Source organism: Bombina bombina, chromosome 2 (genome assembly GCF_027579735.1).
Source record: "Bombina bombina isolate aBomBom1 chromosome 2, aBomBom1.pri, whole genome shotgun sequence".
In the NCBI taxonomy this organism is placed as follows: Eukaryota; Metazoa; Chordata; class Amphibia; order Anura; family Bombinatoridae; genus Bombina; species Bombina bombina.
In genome coordinates this window covers 1,324,757,509-1,324,778,902 of record NC_069500.1, presented here as the reverse complement: position 1 = coordinate 1,324,778,902, position 21,394 = coordinate 1,324,757,509, and positions in this window count along the sequence as shown.

The window sequence follows — 21,394 nt, the reverse complement described above, 5'->3', positions numbered from 1 at the left end:
CATAAACTACCAATTTACCCCTAAACCGAGGCCCTCCCGCATTGTAAACACTAAAATAAAATTATTAACCCATAATCTGCCGCTCCCGACATCACCGCCACTAGAATAAACATATTAACCCCTAGACCGCCGTGCTCCCGCATCTCAAACACCAGTTAAATATTGTTAACCCCTAATCTTACTGGGTACTGCCATGGGTTCCAATGTCGCCCCAACCTATGTAAATATATTCATGAATACCTTTGAAGAATATTTTGTTTATAGTCATCATTTGCTTCATCTATATGGCACCACATGGTGGCGCTATATAGATGATATTTTCGGCATTTGGTTGGGGAACATTGGAACCCTGGAACAATTTGTTTGGGATCTCAATTGTGCTACACAGCATATCAAATTCAAATTGATTATTAGTGAGAAAAGGATTGATTTTCTTGATACCTCTATATATAAGAAAGATGGTATGTTAACCTATGCAAATATATTCATGAATACCTTTGAAGAATATTTTGTTTATAGTCATCATTTGTTTCATCTATATGGCGCCACATGGTGGCGCTATATAGATGATATTTTCGGCATTTGGTTGGGGGGACATTGGAACCCTGGGACAATTTGTTTGGGATCTCAATTGTGCTACACAGCATATCAAATTCAAATTGATTATTAGTGAGGAAAGGAAAGATGGTATGTTAGCTGTAGACCTTTTAAAAAAACAAACAGATTCCAACAATTTGTTGCACTTTAATAGTGCACATCCTCCTGCTCTGTTGAAGAGTCTACCCAGAAGCCACTTCATGCCTGTGAGACAGATTGTCTCTGATGAAAATTTAGTAAAAGAAAGGCTATCAGAAATGAGTGAACACTTCAAACAGAGAGGGTATCCAACAGATGTAATCCAGCAGGGAATGAGAGATGCATTACAAACTCCTAGGACCAATTTACTCAAAGAGAGGACAAAAACCAAAAGTAACACAAAAATGATTTTTGTGAATGAATACTCCCCTTGGAGTAGTCAAATACAGAAAGTGTTGAGAAAGCATTGGCATATTTTACAGATTTCAAATCCACATGTGAATTGCAAAAACATCATTAAAGGCCCAATTTGTACTCACCCCTCTACAGGCAAGAAATACAGGTTGAAGGATTACTATTACTATACTTGTAATTCTAGTTTGTAGTATACCTAATCAAGTGTCCATGTGGTTTGGGGTATGTTGGCGAGACCATTCACAAGGTACGGGAGCGCATTAACCAACACAAAAGTAATATTAGGACAGGTAACCTAGAAGCTCCTGTGTCTAACCTTTTATTACAACTGGACATCAAATTAATCAACTCAGATTCCAGGTACTTGAACACATAAGAATACCTAGGAGGGGTGGAAATAGAACAAAAATATTAAAGTACAGGGAATTATATTGGATACATGAGTTAAGGACTATGACCCCTAATGGAATGAATAGGGAGATGGATTGGAGTGTATGCCAGTAAGTATTAACAACTACATATTAAATAATAAAAATTTATATTTTAGAAATTAGGTATTAAATATTAAAAATGAAATGGTAAAAAATTTCTTGACTAACTTCTTTGCATATCCTTTGTTGAAGGTCTCTTTGGGTATCATTTGAAAAATTCAGAATTTGGCCACTTGATGGCATTTAGTTTAGAAAAAGATGGTCAAGGGTTAATACAGGTGGAAGCAGGTGTGGTAGGCGGAGCTTTAGCCTATTTAATTTAATGTTTTATGTTAGACATGACTAAGGACATTGGTCCAAAACGTTGTCTGTTTTAATTGGCACAATGAAGTAAAAATGTTTTAACTCCAGCATGGTGCTGCTATATCATTTTTTGTACTGGATATTTTTAGACCATGGTGCAGGTCTATTAGCTGACACACATGCAAACAATTTGTTGCAAACCCACAAGAGGGAATTACCTTGGTGCTTGTGCACTTTTTGGATTCATTAGTTGTTTAGCACCTGCTTGAGGCACAGGGTAATATGGAAGAACAAACAGAGATTGATAAAATTTAGCCACATACCTTCTGCTACACAGAGACTTAAGATTCTCGCATTATCACACTGATCCGTGGGTCCAGGGATTTTTTGCAAACCACACCATTGCAGACAGCAAACAAGGATTTTGAACATCTAAGAAAGAAAAATACTGCATATGAACTGCATGCGGTTACCCTAGCAGAATATCATAGGGTTAAACGCATGGATTACGCATGAATGTGCGACCCACACTATTAAAGGACAATCAGGACTATTGTCAAAAATTTTAGAGAATCCTTAACAAGTGCTCATTTGACCTAATGGTCTTAACAGTGGAATATTTACAATTGGAACTGGACAAACAGAAAAGTCAAATAGAGGCCCTAAAGAAAGATCTACAATCTAACCTGTCTCCAGATGCCTTGCTGCAGTATACCGATATGGTGGAGAAACAAATCGTGCAGTTGAAGGAAGAGATCCAGAAACATAAGAGAAACAAATGGAACTGAGATGAGAGAGATTACCTATCCGGAACTGTCTACCGGGAACTTGGTGGACGGACCGGAAGTACATGGGGAACCACTTCCAGTTACAGACGCCGCAACACACGAAACACCTATGCAGGCTCATGGAGCCAAACATCCGATTCAGGGTCGGGGGACTCTGACCCAGACAGAGGCAGCGATGTCGACGGGGTGGCAGGAGACATCGGAGGAAGTGGATGAACCAGGAATCACCAGAGAGGACAGAGGGGCCAGAGAGGTGGAGGCCGGGCACTCATCGGCTGATGACACGCAGCAAATACGGTCAGTAGTGCTCAATCTGATTTTACCCACTCTCTGAGACAAGAGGAATATAGAACTCTCTCTAAGGGACTTTCATTTTGTCCGGTCCAGCAGAGACTTAACACCTTTGCACTTAAAAGTGATTTACAACGTTTTTTCAGATCCCTAAAATTGAAATGGAATTTTTCAGAAGTAAATGTTGAGAATTCAGATCAGGCTATCTGTAATGATGGTGTATGTAATAGGTTTGGGTTAAAAACACTGGGGTTGCATAATAAAAGCAATTTCATGCCACAAATAGTGAACTTATGTATTAACACTTACATACAGCTAGTAGAACATGACATTGAAAACTTATGCAGAAAGGTAGAAAAGAATTACTCTAAATATCTACATGGGGTCCATAACTTTAATAGGGAGGATAGGAGTAATCTTAAGAGCCTGAGGGAGAACAACAAACTTATTTTTAAGGAGGCTGATAAGGGTGGTGCCTTAGTGATTCTCGAAAAGGATTACTATGTACAGGAGATTATTGATCAATTGGCAGATGGGGAAGTATATCAATTGTTATCAACTAAACCAATTCATAAAATTAAGAAGGAGTTAGAAATATGTGTAATGAGAGCTCAAAAAATTGGAGTGATTGATAACAAAACAACAAAGTTCATTTTAGATACAGAGGATATTATACCTGTCCTATATACACTCCCTAAGGTCCATAAAAATATGGAAAGACCTCCAGGCCGCCCCATATTGGCAGGGGTGGGATCTACACTGTCCACAGCATCCATATATCTAGATAGAGTCCTTAGGCCTTACATACACTCTACCTCCTATATTAAAGACACGGGTGACTTCATTAATAAAGTACAGAATGTGACACTTGATAATTACAAAGGTATATTATTTAGTCTTGATGTAACAAGCATATATACTTCAATTACCCATCAGGCAGGCATGGGTGCAGTAAATAGGTGTTTAACACAGAATTTAAATGTAAGTAAGGAACAGAGAGCATTTGTTTTGGATCTTCTAAATATTATACTTAGATGTAATTTTTTCCTATTTCAAGATAACTTTTATCTGCAATTACAGGGTACTGCCATGGGTTCCAATGTCGCCCCAACCTATGCAAATATATTCATGAATACCTTTGAAGAATATTTTGTTTATAGTCATCATTTGTTTCATCTATATGGCGCCACATGGTGGCGCTATATAGATGATATTTTCGGCATTTGGTTGGGGGGACATTGGAACCCTGGGACAATTTGTTTGGGATCTCAATTGTGCTACACAGCATATCAAATTCAAATTGATTATTAGTGAGGAAAGGAAAGATGGTATGTTAGCTGTAGACCTTTTCAAAAAACAAACAGATTACAACAATTTGTTGCACTTTAATAGTGCACATCCTCCTGCTCTGTTGAAGAGTCTACCCAGAAGCCAATTCATGCGTGTGAGACGGATTGTCTCTGATGAAAATTTAGTAAAAGAGAGGCTATCAGAAATGGGTGAACACTTCAAACAGAGAGGGTATCCGACAGATATAATCCAGCAGGGAATGAGAGATGCATTACAAACCCCTAGGACCAATTTACTCAAAGAGGACAAAAAACAAAAGTAACACAAAAATTATTTTTGTGAATGAATACTCCCCTTGGAGTAGTCAAATACAGAAAGTGTTGAGAAAGCATTGGCATATTTTACAGATTTCAAATCCACATGTGAAATAATTTTTTAGCCCCCCCCCCCATGACTGTATTTAGAAGGGGTAAAAACCTTAAAGACACATTGGTTAAAGCTGATGTGGGCCCAAAGAGGAACATGAACCAAGGGTATATTGGAGATAAGAACTTGGGAAGTTTTCCATGCCTTAATTGCCAGAATTGCAATAACATCATTAAAGGCCCAATTTGTACTCACCCCTCTACAGGCAAGAAATGCAGGTTGAAGGATTACTATACTTGTAATTCTAAGTTTTTAGTATACCTAATCAAGTGTCCATGTGGTTTGGGGTATGTTGGCGAGACCACCCGTAAGGCATGGGAGCGCATTAACCAACACAAAAGTAATATCAGGACAGGTAACCTAGAAGCTCCTGTGTCCAACCATTTTATTACAGCTGGACATCAAATTAATCAACTCAGATTCCAGGTACTTGAACACATAAGAATACCTAGGAGAGGTGGAAATAGAACAAAAACATTAAAGCACAGGGAATTATATTGAATACATGAGTTAGGGACTATGACCCCTAATGGAATGAATAGGGAGATGAATTGGAGTGTATGCCAGTAAGTATTAACAACTACATATTAAATAATAAACATTTATAGTTTAGAAATAAGGTATTAAATATTAAACATGAAATGGTAAAAATTTTCTTGAGTAACTTCTTTGCATATCCTTTGTTGAAGGTCTCTTTGAGTATCATTTGAAAAATTCAGAATTTGGCCACTAGATGGCATTTAGTTTAGAAAAAGATGGTCATGGGTTAATACAGATGAAAACAGGTGTGGTAGGTGGAGCTTTAGCCTATTTAAGGTTGATTTTAATGTTTTATGTTAGACATGACTAAGGACATTAGTCCGAAACGTTGTCTGTTTTAATTGGCACAATAAAGTAAAAATGTTTTAACTCCATTTAGGTGGTGCTGCTATATCATTTTTTTATACTGCTGTCCCTAACATCGCCGCAACCTACATTACTGTTATTAATCGCTGCCACTATACTAAAGTTATAAACCCCTAAACCTAACCCTAAGTGTAACCCTACCACCCCTAACTTTAATATAATTAAAATAAATCTAAATAAAACTTACTAACATTAACTAAATAATTCCTATGTAAAACTAAATACATACCTATAAAATAAACCCTAAGCTAGCTACAATATAACTAATAGTTACATTGTAGCTAGCTTAGGTTTTATTTTTATTTCACAGGCAAGTTTGTATTTATTTTAACTAGGTAGACTACCTAACCTTACACTACAATTAAATAAATTACATTAATTAAATACAATTAACTGAATAACAAAAAAACAGCACTAAATTACACAAAATAAAAAATAAATTATCAAATATTTAAACTAATTACACCTAATCTAATAGCCCTATCAAAATAAAAAGCCCCCCCAAAATAAAAAAAAAACCCTAGCCTAATCTAAACTACCAATAGGGCCTTTTGCGGGGCTATTTTACCTGTAAAAAAAAAATTTTACCTGTAAAAAAAAAATACAAAAAAAACCCCAACAGTAAAACCCACCACCCACATAACCAACCCCCCCAAATAAAAATCCTATCTATAAAACATAAGCTCCCCATTGCCCTGAAAAGGGCATTTGGATGGGAATTGCGGCATTTAAAGGGACAGTCTAGGTCAAAATAAACTTTCATGATTCAGATAGAGCATGTCATTTTAAACAATTTTCCAATTTACTTTTATCACCAATTTTGCTTTGTTCTCTTGGTATTCTTAGTTGAAAGCTTAACCTAGGAGGTTCATATGCTAATTTCTTAGACCTTGAAGCCCACCTCTTTAAGATTGCATTTTAACAGTTTTTCACCACTAGAGGGTGTTAGTTCACATATTTCATATAGATAACACTGTGCTCGTGCACGAAAAGTTATCTGGGAGCAGGCACTGATTGGCTAGACTGCAAGTCTGTCAAAAGAACTGAAAAAAGGGGCAGTTTGCAGAGGCTTAGATACAAGATAATCACAGAGGTCAAAAGTATATTATTATAACTGTGTTGGTTATGCAAAACTGGGAAATGGGTAATAAAGGGATTATCTATATTTTAAAACAATAAAAATTCTGGTGTAGACTGTCCCTTTAAGCACTTTTTCAACCCAAACCCTAAGCTAGAAATAAAATCCACCCAATAAACCCTTTAAAAAAAAACAACACTAACCCCCGAAGATCCACTTACAGTTTTTGAAGACTGTACATCCATCCTCAACGTAGCAGCAGAAGTCCTCAGCGAAGCCGGCAGAAGTCTTCATCCAAGCGGGCTGAAGTCTTCATCCAGATTGCATCTTCTATCTTCATCCATCCAGCACGGAACTGCTCCATCTTCAAGACATCCGGCCCGGAGAATCCTCTTCTGACAACGGCTAACGAAGAATAAAGGTTCCTTTAAGGGATGTCATCCAATATGGCGTCCCTTGAATTCTGATTGGCTGATAAGCAATAGGATTGAGTTTGCATTCTATTGGCTGTTCCAATCTTTTGTGTTTTTGGCAGTGAGCTTTTGTTCTCATGCTGGAATATTCCTCTTCCAAGCTTCAGGAGACTGGGAATCATCTTGTAAGCCAGTATTTTGGTATACACAGAGGCATTCATGATGCCATCTATAAATGTCATCCCTCTAATACCTTTCACACTCATGCAGCCTCATATCATTACACTCCAACCTCCGTGCATCACTGTTGGGACTATGCATTCACTGTGGTAGTTCTGGATAGGTTCACACCAAAAAGGCTCTACCTATGTGAGCTGAACAAATTTATCTTGGTCTCATCATGATACCAAAGAATGTTTTCCCAAAATACAACAGGTTTATTTCATGTTCTTTAGCAAAGTTTAATCTTGCAGTTTTGTGCTGTTCATAGTGGTGGAATTATGCAATGTGCTTCGCACTGTCTGAGCTGCCACAGAAACTCTGATTTCCATTGATAACCCCTGAGCCAAGTCTGAAGCACTTGCCTCTCTGTGTTTCAGAGCTAGATTATGATCGTAGCGCACTGTGAAGGGCATCATTTTAAAAGGATTGCCACTGCAGCTCGGATTAGTGGTACTATGGTTCATTTAAAGGGACAGTCTAGTCAAAAATAAAATTTCATGATTCAGATATGACATGCAAATTTAAACAACTTTTCAATTTACTTTTATCATCAAATTTACAATGTTCTCTTGTTATTCTTAGTTTAAAGCAAAACCTAGTTAGGCTCATATGCTTATTTTTTAGTCTTTGAATGCAAATTGACATTGTTTTACAACTAGAGAGCGTTAGTTTGTGTGTGCCATATAGACAAAATTATGCTCACACCCATGGAGTTACCTAGGAGTCAGCACTGATTGGCTAAAATGCAAGTCTGTAAAATGAACTGAAATAAGGGGGCAGTCCTCAGAGGCTTAGATACAAGGTAATCACAGAGGTAAAAAGTGTGTTAATATAACTATGCTGGTTATAAAAAACTGGGGAATGGGTAATAAAGGGATTATCTTTATTTTTAAACAATAAATATTCTGGTGTAGACTGTCCCTTTAATACCTCCTTATTACTCAAGCAACTGATTTTTAGTTAGTCACCTTAAGTTGGTATCCTTTCCTATCTTTGTGAAGTCTAACAATCAGATTTTTCAATTCCTCTGGCAATTCTTCTCCATGTGGAGCCATGATGAAAGCATGCTGATAGACACAGCATAGAGTTCCAAAAGTGAGAATGTTCTGTGTTTACAGGTGATTTTATAACCATGTTCATGCAATTACACCAATTGGAAATCACTGGTGTACTTAATTTTGTTTAAATAAATACAGGTTTTCCAACTTGTGTGTCAGTATTCACTCTTTTGTTGCATTTACATATTTATATATATTTATGTATGTATGTATGTATGTATGTGTATATAATATATATATATATATCTATATATATCTATATATATATATATATATATATATATATATATATATATATATATACAGGGAGTGCAGAATTATTAGGCAAGTTGTATTTTTGAGGATTAATTCTCAATGAACCCAAAAAACTCATTAATATCAAAGCTGAATAGTTTTGGAAGTAGTTTTTAGTTTGTTTTTAGTTATAGCTATTTTAGGGGGATATCTGTGTGTGCAGGTGACTATTACTGTGCATAATTATTAGACAACTTAACAAAAAACAAATATATACCCCTTTCAATTATTTATTTTTACCAGTGAAACCAATATAACATCTCAACATTCACAAATATACATTTCTGACATTCAAAAACAAAACCAAAACAAATCAGTGACCAATATAGCCACCTTTCTTTGCAAGGACACTCAAAAGCCTGCCATCCATGGATTCTGTCAGTGTTTTGATCTGTTCACCATCAACATTGCGTGCAGCAGCAACCACAGCCTCCCAGACACTGTTCAGAGAGGTGTACTGTTTTCCCTCCTTGTAAATCTCACATTTGATGATGGACCACAGGTTCTCAATGGGGTTCAGATCAGGTGAACAAGGAGGCCATGTCATTAGATTTTCTTCTTTTATACCCTTTCTTGCCAGCCACGCTGTGGAGTACTTGGACGCGTGTGATGGAGCATTGTCCTGCATGAAAATCATGTTTTTCTTGAAGGATGCAGACTTCTAACTGTACCACTGCTTGAAGAAGGTGTCTTCCAGAAACTGGCAGTAGGACTGGGAGTTGAGCTTGACTCCATCCTCAACCGGAAAAGGCCCCACAAGCTCATCTTTGATGATACCAGCCCAAACCAGTACTCCACCTCCACCTTGCTGGCGTCTGAGTCGGACTGGAGCTCTCTGCCCTTTACCAATCCAGCTACGGGCCCATCCATCTGGCCCATCAAGACTCACTCTCATTTCATCAGTCCATAAAACCTTAGAAAAATCAGTCTTGAGATATTTCTTGGCCCAGTCTTGACGTTTCAGCTTGTGTGTCTTGTTCAGTGGTGGTCGTCTTTCAGCCTTTCTTACCTTGGCCATGTCTCTGAGTATTGCACACCTTGTGCTTTTGGGCACGCCAGTGATGTTGCAGCTCTGAAATATGGCCAAACTGGTGGCAAGTGGCATCTTGGCAGCTGCACGCTTGACTTTTCTCAGTTCATGGGCAGTTATTTTGCGCCTTGGTTTTTCCACACGCTTCTTGCGACCCTGTTGACTATTTTGAATGAAACGCTTGATTGTTCGATGATCACGCTTCAGAAGCTTTGCAATTTTAAGAGTGCTGCATCCCCCTGCAAGATATCTCACTATTTTTTACTTTTCTGAGCCTGTCAAGTCCTTCTTTTGACCCATTTTGCCAAAGGAAAGGAAGTTGCCTAATAATTATGCACACCTGATATAGGGTGTTGATGTCATTAGACCACACCCCTTCTCATTACAGAGATGCACATCACCTAATATGCTTAATTGGTAGTAGGCTTTCGAGCCTATACAGCTTGGAGTAAGACAACATGCATAAAGAGGATGATGTGGTCAAAATACTCATTTGCCTAATAATTCTGCACTCCCTGTATATATACACACAGTATATATATATATATATATATATATATATATATATATATATATATACAGTCATGACCACAAATATTGGCACCCCTGCATTTCTGTCAGATAATGCACCACCTCGCCCAGAAAATTATTGCAATTACAAATGTTTAGGCATTCTCACGTTTATTTCTTTTGTTTGTTTTGGTATAACACAAAAAAGTGGAGAAAAAAATTGAGAAAACAAATTGTGGAAAAGCATGGACAATCTCAAGGTTACAAGTCCATCCCCAGAGATCTTAATGTTCCTGTGTCCACTGTGCTCAAAATTGTCAAGAAGTTTACAGCCTATGGCACTGTAGCCAACCTCCCTGGATGTGGATGAAAGAGAACAATTGATCAAAGATTGCAACTAAGGATTGTTCGAATGGTGGATCAAGAACCTCAATCAACTTCCAGACAAATTCAAGATGACCTTCAGGCACAGGGTACAAATGTGTTAGCCTGCACTATACTCCATCTGAATAAAAAGGGACGCTATTGTAGGAGATCCAGAAGTACCCCACTGCTTGCACAGAAACATAAAAAAACAGATTGGAGTTTGCCAAAACTTACCTGAGGAAGCCAACATCCTTTTGGGAGACTGTGCTTTGGGCAAACAAAACAAAATGGCAGCTTTTTGGTAAAACCAATCATTTTACTGTTTTCAGAAAAAGAAATGAGGCTTTTAAAGAAAAGAATACAGTCCCTAGAGTCAAACATGGTGGAGGTTCACTGATGTTTTGTGGTTGCTTTGCTGCTTCGGGAATGGATGTATTGACTATGTGTATGGCATTATGAAATCTGAATACTACCAAATAATTCTGTGGTGCAATGTAAGGCCCAGTGTCAGAAAGTTGGGTCTCCATCAGAGGTCATGGGTCTTACAGCAGAACAATAACCAAACAAAGCACCCATCAAAAAGCACCCAGAAATGTTTTAAGACAAAGCACTGGAGAGTAGTAAACTGGCCAGCAATGAGTCCAGATCTTAATCCAATAGAGCACCTGTGGAGAGATCTCAAAACAGCAGTTGGGAAAAGGAACCCTTCCAATCTGAGAGACCTAGAGCAGTTGGCAAAAAAAGAGATTAAATTAGAGAGGTGTAAGAAACTCATTGATGGTTACAAGAAGCAATTGATTACCGTTATTTTTTTCAAGGGGTGTGCTACCAAATATTAAATTGAGGATGCCAATAATTTGTCCAGTCCATTTTTGGAGTTTTGCGTGGAATGTGTTAGATTTGTCTTTTTTTTTCCACTTTTCTGTATTATATCAATTCAAACAAAAGAAATAAACATGAGAATGCAACAATTTTCTGGACGAAGTGGTGCATTATCTGACAATATTTTTGGCCATAAGTGTATATATTCACACACACACACATATACACACAAGTTTGGTTTAGCTCAACTTACAAAAATAAGGTTTACATTTTTCTTTGGGAGAGCTGACAATGAGATCAATTAGTTACACAAAACAGGCAATATTGGAGCACATCTGCTTGCAAATGAACAAAACATTTTTAAATGCTGCAAAAAATTGGGATCTTAGTCATACAAAATGGCCAAATTTTATGGAAATTTCAGAATACAAATCTTTAATTACAAATACAATTCTTTCTTTTTTTGGAAGAACAGCTTAGGTTTTTTGGAAGAACAATCTTCTTTTTTGGAAGTATACTTCTTTTCCGAAATACAATTTTTTTCTTTTGGAAGTATAATTGTTTTTCTTTTGGAATCACACTTCCAGCATGTGTCAAAAGACTGTAAAAAATAAATGCTACTTCCCATTTTGCTAAATAACTTGTGATGTCTCATCAGTCTCTTTTGCTTTCAATTAAATTTGGAGAAATGCCTGACAAAATCAATATTCCGCAGTACATTATTGTATAAAACAATCTGCAGCCTTCTGCTTGTTAGACAGCTAAGCTATCAGGCTATTACAGTTGGCTTGCAGAATTCAGACCCTTCAGGGTACTGACAAACCCTTCTCCAGACCATCCTGGAGAATGGACAACATTCTAGGAATCCTGACTGAACTCCAAGAGGAACCCTTGGATTCACATCCAACATTAGATATTTTTGCCATAACTTATAGCAATCTCTCTAGCAACTGGTATGCCAGCCTGAGTCATGATCTAAATGACCGACTCAGCAAAACCCACGCTTAGACAAAACTAAATGTTTAATCTCCAAGCAGACAACTTCAGCAACGAGATTAGGTTGAAGGAAAGGACCCTGAATCAGAAGGTCCTCAAAGACAGTTTCCAATGAGGAGAGACTACTTTTTCACTAGGTCTTGCATACCAGATCCTGCGATGCCACGTAGGGGCTAATAAATTCACAGCCGCTCTCTCCTGTAGAATATGAGCAATGACTTGTGGAAGGAGAGCAAAACGAGGTAACAGCAATGCAAGACTGAATTCCAAGAAAAAACACCAGAGCATCTATCAGGGCGGTCAGTAGATCACTTGACCATGAACCGTACTTGGAACTTTGGCATTCTGCCAAAATGAGCCAAGCTCCAGAACCCCCCATTTGAGGGTCTACCTAGAGAACACCTCCGGATGGAGAGCCCACTCCACGAGATGAAACATCTGGCTGCTCTGAAATCCGATTCCTGAATGTCCCCCCCTGAAAAGTGGATGACAGACAGCAATTGTGAGCTTCTGTCCACCGAACAATCCACGTCAACTCCAGCATGGCAAAGAAACTCAGAGTTCCTCCCTAGTGTTTGAAATAAACCATTGAGGTGATATTGTCCGACTGGAACTAAACTAACAACTACTGAGTCCAAGCCATCAGAGGATTGTAAATCGCACTCCACTCCCCGATGTTAAAGGGGAGAACAGACACTTAACTAGACCCAGGCTGCTTACCAGTCCAGCAAGTTGGTGCCCATGGTCACATCACCCAGGAATGTCTCCAGAGGCATGCGCCCTGAGACAGATACTCCTGAAAAAACACAACAGGAAGGAGACTGTAGACAAATGAAAACTAGATCCACTACGAGAGATCTCCATTTTATGGAAACAGCAAAGGGATAAAGTCCATGGGTATCATCTGACCAATCCCCTCCATACAGAGTGTCACTGAACAGTGAAGAAAAAACAACTGCAGCTAGATCCAAACTCCCAACCTCCTGGTTGTAAAATCGCTAAGCCATCTACCAGATGACAAGAGCTATTGGTTGGTGCAGAGGGAGGAAAAAGAAAAACAGAGGTCAAATAAAAAATGATTTGACCTCTGTTAGACCTTGTCTCCTAGAGAGAGAATCTATTAAGGTCCACGTCTACCACACCTGACAATCCCAGGCAATCTCCCATCCAGGTACTGACCAGACCTAGCCATCTAAAACTTCCGAGATCAGACAGAAGTGGATGCAGTAAGGGAACAGTGGCCCATTAAATCACCCTTGTAGATGGGATAAGGGGATTCTATCACAGATTCAACCCCATACATGGGAAAGTAGATTGACAAAAAAACTCTGTAAAGAGAGATTGTTCAAAGGATGGAAGATACCTGAACCATATATTGTCCAGACAAAAATCCTTAAAATACCCTAAGACCCAAAGTTTTTCACAGAATCTTGAGGAAATCCTGTTCAAGGAAACAATAAATTCTATCAGCTAGATTACGAGTTGTGCGTTAGGTTAAAAAAGCAGCGTTAAGAGGTCCTAACGCTGCTTTTTAACGCCCACTAGTATTACGAGTCTTGAAGGTACAGGCTCACTGCTCACTTTTTTGGCCAGACTTGGAAATACCGCAAATACACTTACGTAAATTGTGTATCCTCTTTTTACAATGGGACTTGCATAGCGCCGGTATTACGAGTCTGACAAAAAGTGAGCGGTAGACCCTAACCTGTCAAGACTGGTACCGCATTTTAAAGTCAGTAGTTAAGAGTTTTACACTACAACGCCGTAGCATAAAACTCTAAACTTAAGTGCTAAAAAGTACACTAACACCCATAAACTACCTATTAACCCCTAAACCGAGGCCCTCCTGCATCACAAACACTTAAAAAATTAGTTTAACCCCTAATCTGCCGAACCGGACATCACCGCCACTATAATAAAAATATTAACCCCTAAACCGCCGCACTTCCGCCTCGCAAACATTAGTTAAATATTATTAAGCCCTAATCTGCTGGCCCTAACATCGCCAACACCTACCTACATTTATTAACCCCTAATCTTCCGCAACCAACGTCGCCACCACTATACTAAAGTTATTAAACCCTAAATCTAATTCTAACCCTAACCCCCCCTAACTTAAATATAATTTAAATAAATCTAAATAAAAAATACTGTAATTAACTAAATTATTCCTATTTAAAACTAAATACTTACCTATAAAATAAACCCTAAGATAGCTACAATATAACTAATAGTTACATTGTAGCTATCTTAGGGTTTATTTTTATTTTACAGGCAAGTTTGTATTTATTTTAACTAGGTAGAATAGTTATTAAATAGTTATTAACTATCTAATAACTACCTAGCTAAAATAAATACAAAAGTACCTGTAAAATAAAACCTAACGTAAGTTACAATAACACCTAACACTACACTATAATTAAATGACTTACCTAAATTAAATACAATTAAATAAAATTAGCTAAATTACAAAAAAAACAAACACTAAATTACAGAAAATAATAAACAAATTACAAGATGTTTAAACTAATTACACCTAATCTAATCCCCCTAACAAAATAAAAAAGCCCCCCCAAAATAAAAAAAGCCCTACTCTACACTAAATTAGGGCCTTTTGCGGGGCATTGCCCTAAAGTAATTAGCTCTTTTACCTGTAAAAAAAATTACAAATCCCCCCCAACATTAAAACCCACCACCCACACAACCAACCCTACTCTAAAACCCACCCAATATACCCTTAAAAAAAACTAACACTAACCCCTTAAAGATCACCTTACCGGGAGAAGTCTTCATCCAACCGGGCCGAAGTCCTGAATGAAGCCAGAGAAGTCTTCATCCAAGTCGGGCGAAGTGGTCCTCCAGATGGGCAGAAGTCTTCATCCAGACGTCATCTTCTATCTTCATCCATCCGGCGCGGAGTGGGTCCATCTTCAAGACATCCGACGTGGAGCATCCTCTTAATCCGACGGCTCTTCTGGAATGAAGGTTCCTTTAAATGACATCATCCAAGATGGCGTCCCTTCAATTCCGATTGGCTGATAGAATTCTATCAGCCAATCTGAATTAAGGTAGAAAAAATCCTATTGGCTGATGCAATCAGACAATAGGATTGAGCTTGCATTCTATTGGCTGATTGGAACAGCCAATAGAATGCCAGCTCAATCCTATTGGCTGATTGCATCAGCCAATAGGATTGAACTTCAATCCTATTAGCTGATTGCGTCAGCCAATAGGATTTTTCTACCTTAAATCCGATTGGCTGATAGAATTCTATCAGCCAATCGGAATTGAAGGGGCGCCATCTTGGATGACGTCATTTAAAGGAACCTTCATTCCAGAAGAGCCATCGGATGAAGAGGATGCTCCGCGTCGGCATTGTTCTAAATTAACAATTACACCTCCAGCTTATTAACCATGGATCCGAAAGGAGCTAGCTATCTCAACAGGGATCAAATTTCTCATAGCTATAGTAGAAAGCTCCCTTCTACTAAAGACACTGTGCACTTTAAAGAAGACAGCAACAGGAAATTCCTTTAAAGGACGGGAGACAGGGAGAAGGATATCCCCAACATCTCCTATTCCTGTGAAAATTCCCCTAGCACGTCTAGAACACTTCCTCAGGGGAAGGAAAAAACACAGAACTGATAGAGTTTACATAACTTCGAAGGGTTGACAATGACAGGAAGGTTGGTGTCATCCAAGTAGCTAAAACCTCCTATAACATTACACAAGGTGTTGGAGCATACATCTGAAGGAGACCACTTCAGTATCAACACAAGGTGTTGGAGCATACATCTGAAGGAGACCACTTCAGTATCAGATAAAGGAATAATACTGTCCAGATCTGAGATTTCGCCCTCAGAAACTACCGGCGAATCCTCCTCATCAAAAAGAAGAAGGCAAACCTGTGTAGCAGCATGTGGAGCAGAAACCTTAATATCTGAAACATTAATGTCCTCTTGCATTTATCCTGAAAAACAGGGATAACAGACCATCCGCAGATACTGAAGAGGATATCAGCGCTGTAAATCTGTATGCAACTACACTCCTCCAGGAGATTGAGATAAATCACAGGGCACTGCATGTGGCACCATAGGGTCTTGGGACGATAAGGAGAAGCTGAGGTATAGCCTAAACAGCATCATCCTGGGAAAGCTTAATAAAAAATAAAAAATAAATCATAGTGTAGCCACCTATCTGTATATGTAATACAGACATTGACATATATCTGCTATATGAGAAAACAGATGAAATATTTACTTAAAATCACGTTAAAAATATTTGAGTAACAACCCTTTACTTCAAGGGAGTAACAGGTACTGTCTCATTAAGAGAAAGGAATACGTGTATTACAGATTACTTATATTTAAAACCCTACTGACGGTTCAAACTAAATAATGCTTAAATTAACATATAATTTACATTTAAATAGCATGTAACATTTTTGCCCCCCTGTAGAAGGAATAACCTGTATTACAAGACGACTATACAAAAAATTAGTCTAGCTAAGAATACTACTTATTGAATAAGAGAGTTAAGATGATTGATACAACATCGACACTCCCAAGAGACACACTACATTACTTGTTATAACAGTGGTGTCAAACTCACTAAAAAGGCTGTAATGGCTTGTAATGAGTAAAAACCCTTTAACTCATGTCCAGGCTGTACCGCTGATACATCTCAGCCTACAAGAAAACTTGATACCAGACTAAATACTCCACTCCAATCTCGGTCCAAGAATAATGCGAAGTCAGGAGACAACCTCAGAAAACATAATGGTGGCGTTCCGCTTCAGAGAAGGAAGAGGAGGAGGCGGGATCATAAGGGCGGCAAGAAAGAGAAGCGCAATGTCTTAATTATGTGCTTTACCCTACCGCTTAGTCTTGAGAAACAAGACAGACCTCCAAGACATCAGTTTTAAACACAATACCGGCCTCAATTCCATAAATATGCCACACATTATTATGAGGAAGGAACCAGCTCTATAGTAATGGTGCTACAAATTAAAGGTGCACACAGCAATAAAAAACACTTCTATAACTTTTGCTATGAAATAAGAGAACTAGCAAAAGGGTAATAAATTAGATAAAAATTAGCCCAATAGAGAGTTAATACCTTCTTTTAAAAGATTAACCTCTAACTCTCCCTTCACATGCAATACGTGTCTGCCTACTGCCAGTAATCCTCTTAAAGGATAATGTGTCCCATAGTAAAAGTGCAGATTACCTTGTTAAGTACACTTACCTGCACACCCAGCTGTCCGGCAGGAGGACAGCTCACCTGGCATGAGAGGATGCCGCTCCTCACAGAGACCCGTGACAGAAATAAAGATCAGAGCAAACCTGCTCAGACTTTCTATATAGGGGCAGCAACATGTTAGAAAAACGCAGTGAGGCCCACCTCACAAGTTGATAACTGCTTTAAAGCCACCACTGCCCTACTGAAGGGACTAGCGTGGAGTACAGCTAAGTCCAGCTTGTGATAGAAGGTCAGAGCAATCCTGCTCTAGCTTCAAAAGAAAATCATCTTGATAAAAGAATCTTAATTAGACACCTAATTACTTCACCTCCTCCTTGCACTAGAGGCAATGAGAATGACTGGGGTTTGTGGGAAGGGAGGTGATACTTAACAGCTTTGCTGTGGTGTTCTTTGCCTCCACCTGCTGGCCAGGAGTGATATTCCCAACAGTAATTGCTGATTCCGTGGACTCACCGCGTCTTAAGAAAGAAAAAACTATCACTAACCCCCGAAGATCCACTTACCATTTTTGAAGTCCCGCTTGAATGATCTTCATCCAGGCGGCAAAGTCCTCATCCAGGTGGCGAGAAGTCTTCATCCAAGCGGCCTCTTCTATCTTCATCCAGGTGGCAAAGTCTTCATCCAGGTGGCGAGAAGTCTTCATCCAGACGGCCTCTTCTATCTTCATCTGGGCGGCATCTTCTATATTCATCCCAGCGGCGTGGAGCGAGTCCATCCTGAAGACATGCGGCGTGGAGCATCCTCTTCATATGGTCACTGCCGTACACTGAATATTCAATGCAAGGTACGCGATTCAAGATGGCGTCCCTTGCATTCCTATTGGCTGATTTGATTTTGTAAATTCAAATCAGCCAATAGGATGAGAGCTACTGAAATACTATTGGCTGTTCAAATAAGCCAACAGGATGAGAGCTAATGAAATTCCATTGGCTGATGTGAACAGATATTTAGTTTTAAATAGGTATTATTTAGTTAATAATAGTAACTTTAATTTAGCTCTATTTTAATTATGTTAAAGTTAGGGGGTGTTAGGGTTAGGGTTAGGTTTAGAGGTTAATAGTTTAATTTAGGTGGTTGCGATGTGGGAGGCTGGCGGTTTAGGGGTTAATAGATTTATTTAGTGGTAGTGATGTGGGAGGCGAGAGGTTTATGGGTTAATAGCTTTAGTGTCGGCGATGACGGCGAGCAGCAGAATAGGGGTTAATATATTTATTATAGTGTGGGCGATGTTGGGGTGCAGGGGAATAGGGTTTAATAACTTTAGTATAGTGCCAGCGATATCGGGAGTGGCAGATTAGGGGTTAATAGCTTTATTTATGTGGCAGTGATATCGGGAGCGGGAGATTAGGGGTTAATGACATTATGTAGGAGTCTGCGATGTCCGTGGGGGTGCAGATTATCGGTGTTTATGCTTAGGGTTTATGTTAGGGTGTTAGGTTTAAACTTAATAGGGTGTTAGGTTTAAACATAAGTTTTTTTCCCCCATAGACATCAATGGGGCTGTGCTACTGAGCTTTTCATTCTGCACTTGATTCTCCCCATTAATGTCTATGGGGAACGCGTGCATTAGCACGTCAAAACAGCGCTTGAATTGTGTGCGGTATGGAGCTTAAAATTACCATATCGCACGCACAAGCCGGCTGTTTCAAAATTTGTAATGGCTGTGCTATAGGGGGTTAAATAACGCAACTTTTGTTGCATTCGTTAATATCCCTATATCGCGCATAACTCGTAATCTAGCTGAATGCGTCCCAAATGTTACAGCATACATGTAGGTACAAATATATTTTCTATTGATGTGTCTTAAAATACATACTAAAAAATGAGAAAATAAAATATGTTTGTTTTATAGAAAGGTTGAACAAATTGATTTCATCACATTCTTGTTCATACAGGAAACATTAATCACCTTTGTTTTCGAAAATCAATTTTTATATGCACTGTTATTATGTTTCATGTAATGATATGCAGCTTTATTTCTCCAGAGTATTACATTCAATTTTATTTTCTGCATACAAAACTACAGAATAATTTTTTTTCTCACATCAAGTGACTGAGTTAATTATATAAAACATAGTTCACTTTTTCTGATATTTGCCACTTTGTATTCCATTTCTGAATGATGACCACTGAGCCTGTTGTTCATATTCCCTGTATGATATATGATTCAATACTAATTAACAAAATAATATCTAGTTTTAAATGAGCAATTAAAAATATATTAAGGGTCATGAAAAATTCCAAGAACTACATTTACTTAGTAATTAGAGTGGGATTTATATAATTGTGTTTTATTTAATAAAGAAATACTTTATTTCAATCCACCAGAATAGCTAAAATATATCAAGCACAAAATAGAAACTAATTATAATACTTGCCTATGGACAATATTAATTTAAACCCAATAGAACAAGAAAAAGCTGACGTTTAGTGACATGGCATGGTCACCATTTTTAATTATGGAACGGCTGGTCATATTTTTATAAAAAACGTTCAATGATAAATATCACTAATATAATGCTTTCCATTAAAGAGTTATCTTAAAATAATAATAAACCATGCCTTTATCCTTTAATATAAAAATAAATCAATTGTTGTCTAGCCCGAAATATAGAAACTAGAACACTTGTCTATTGACAATGTTAATTTAAACCCAATAAAAACCACAAATAGACATGGCATCTGTTGTGCCACAGCATGGTTATACAATATATTTTTTTTTTGTTTAAATAGTTTTTATTGAGGTTTATAATGAGAGGACATACAAATACAGGAGGAAGTAATATAAAAAACGAAATAACATTACACAATGAAAATAATTATGACATAACATGCAGTAGTTTCTAATATCAGAACAATAGTAGACAGAAGTATGTCGTGTATGGCGTCCAAAGACTAAGCAAACCTCATACATTTTTTACTTTTAGGTATTGTAACGTTTCATCAATAATTAGTAAGCAGTAAAACATGATGTAATCACACTTGTCAAAATGTATATCAACATCAAGCTTATGTTGAGAAACTCAGCATATACATTACATATGTAGAAAAACTCACATTCTATAAGGGAAATATGGGAAGAGTGATAGAGGATAGATAATGGTAAATGATGGTGATACATGATAATAAATGGTATTGGCGATCTAAGTTCTCTGACGGTCGACCAATGTAGAGCCAACTAGAGCTCAGATCACATGTTTAAGACAGCTAGGTATCTTTGAATATTAAAAGGTATGTAGGGGTTACGGATAACCTTGCCGAGAGAAAAAAAAAAAAAAGGGGAGGGGAAGGGAAGGGAGAAAGAGGAGGGAAGGAAGGGGCAGGGGGTGGAGGGGAGACAGTGACGTCTTATTTTTAAGTCTAAATCTGATTTCAATTCTAATTCTAGGTCTGGATCTCCACAGGAGACCCACTGGCAGTCAGCGCCCGCACACTCCAGGCGGTATCGCCAAGCCTCCCGGCACATACAATGTATCTAGCAATCGGCAATCACACTCTCTAGGCATTGTCGCCAAGCTTCCCATACAATATATTTTAATTATATACCTGCTGCTCACTATTGGCTGTGACTATTCATATAAAAACATTATAATTGATTGGGCAAGCAGGACACCATGATTTGTGTTTGATTTATTTCCTGTTTTTCTTCTTATACAGAGAACAATAACTAATATAAACTTATTAACCAATTGGCTAAAAGAGATGACTGGAATGCATCACTAACAGCCAACCTGTTAAAAGGTAAATCAGTGCTAAAGTTGAAGATAGTTATGAATATTTTACAGAGCAAACCATTTTTATAAAGTTTCAAATTTACTTATATTATCAAATTTGCTTTGCTCCCATGATATTATGTGTTGAAAAGATACCTAAGTAGGCATCTGGAGCACAACATGGTAGGAAATAGTGCTTTTGCAA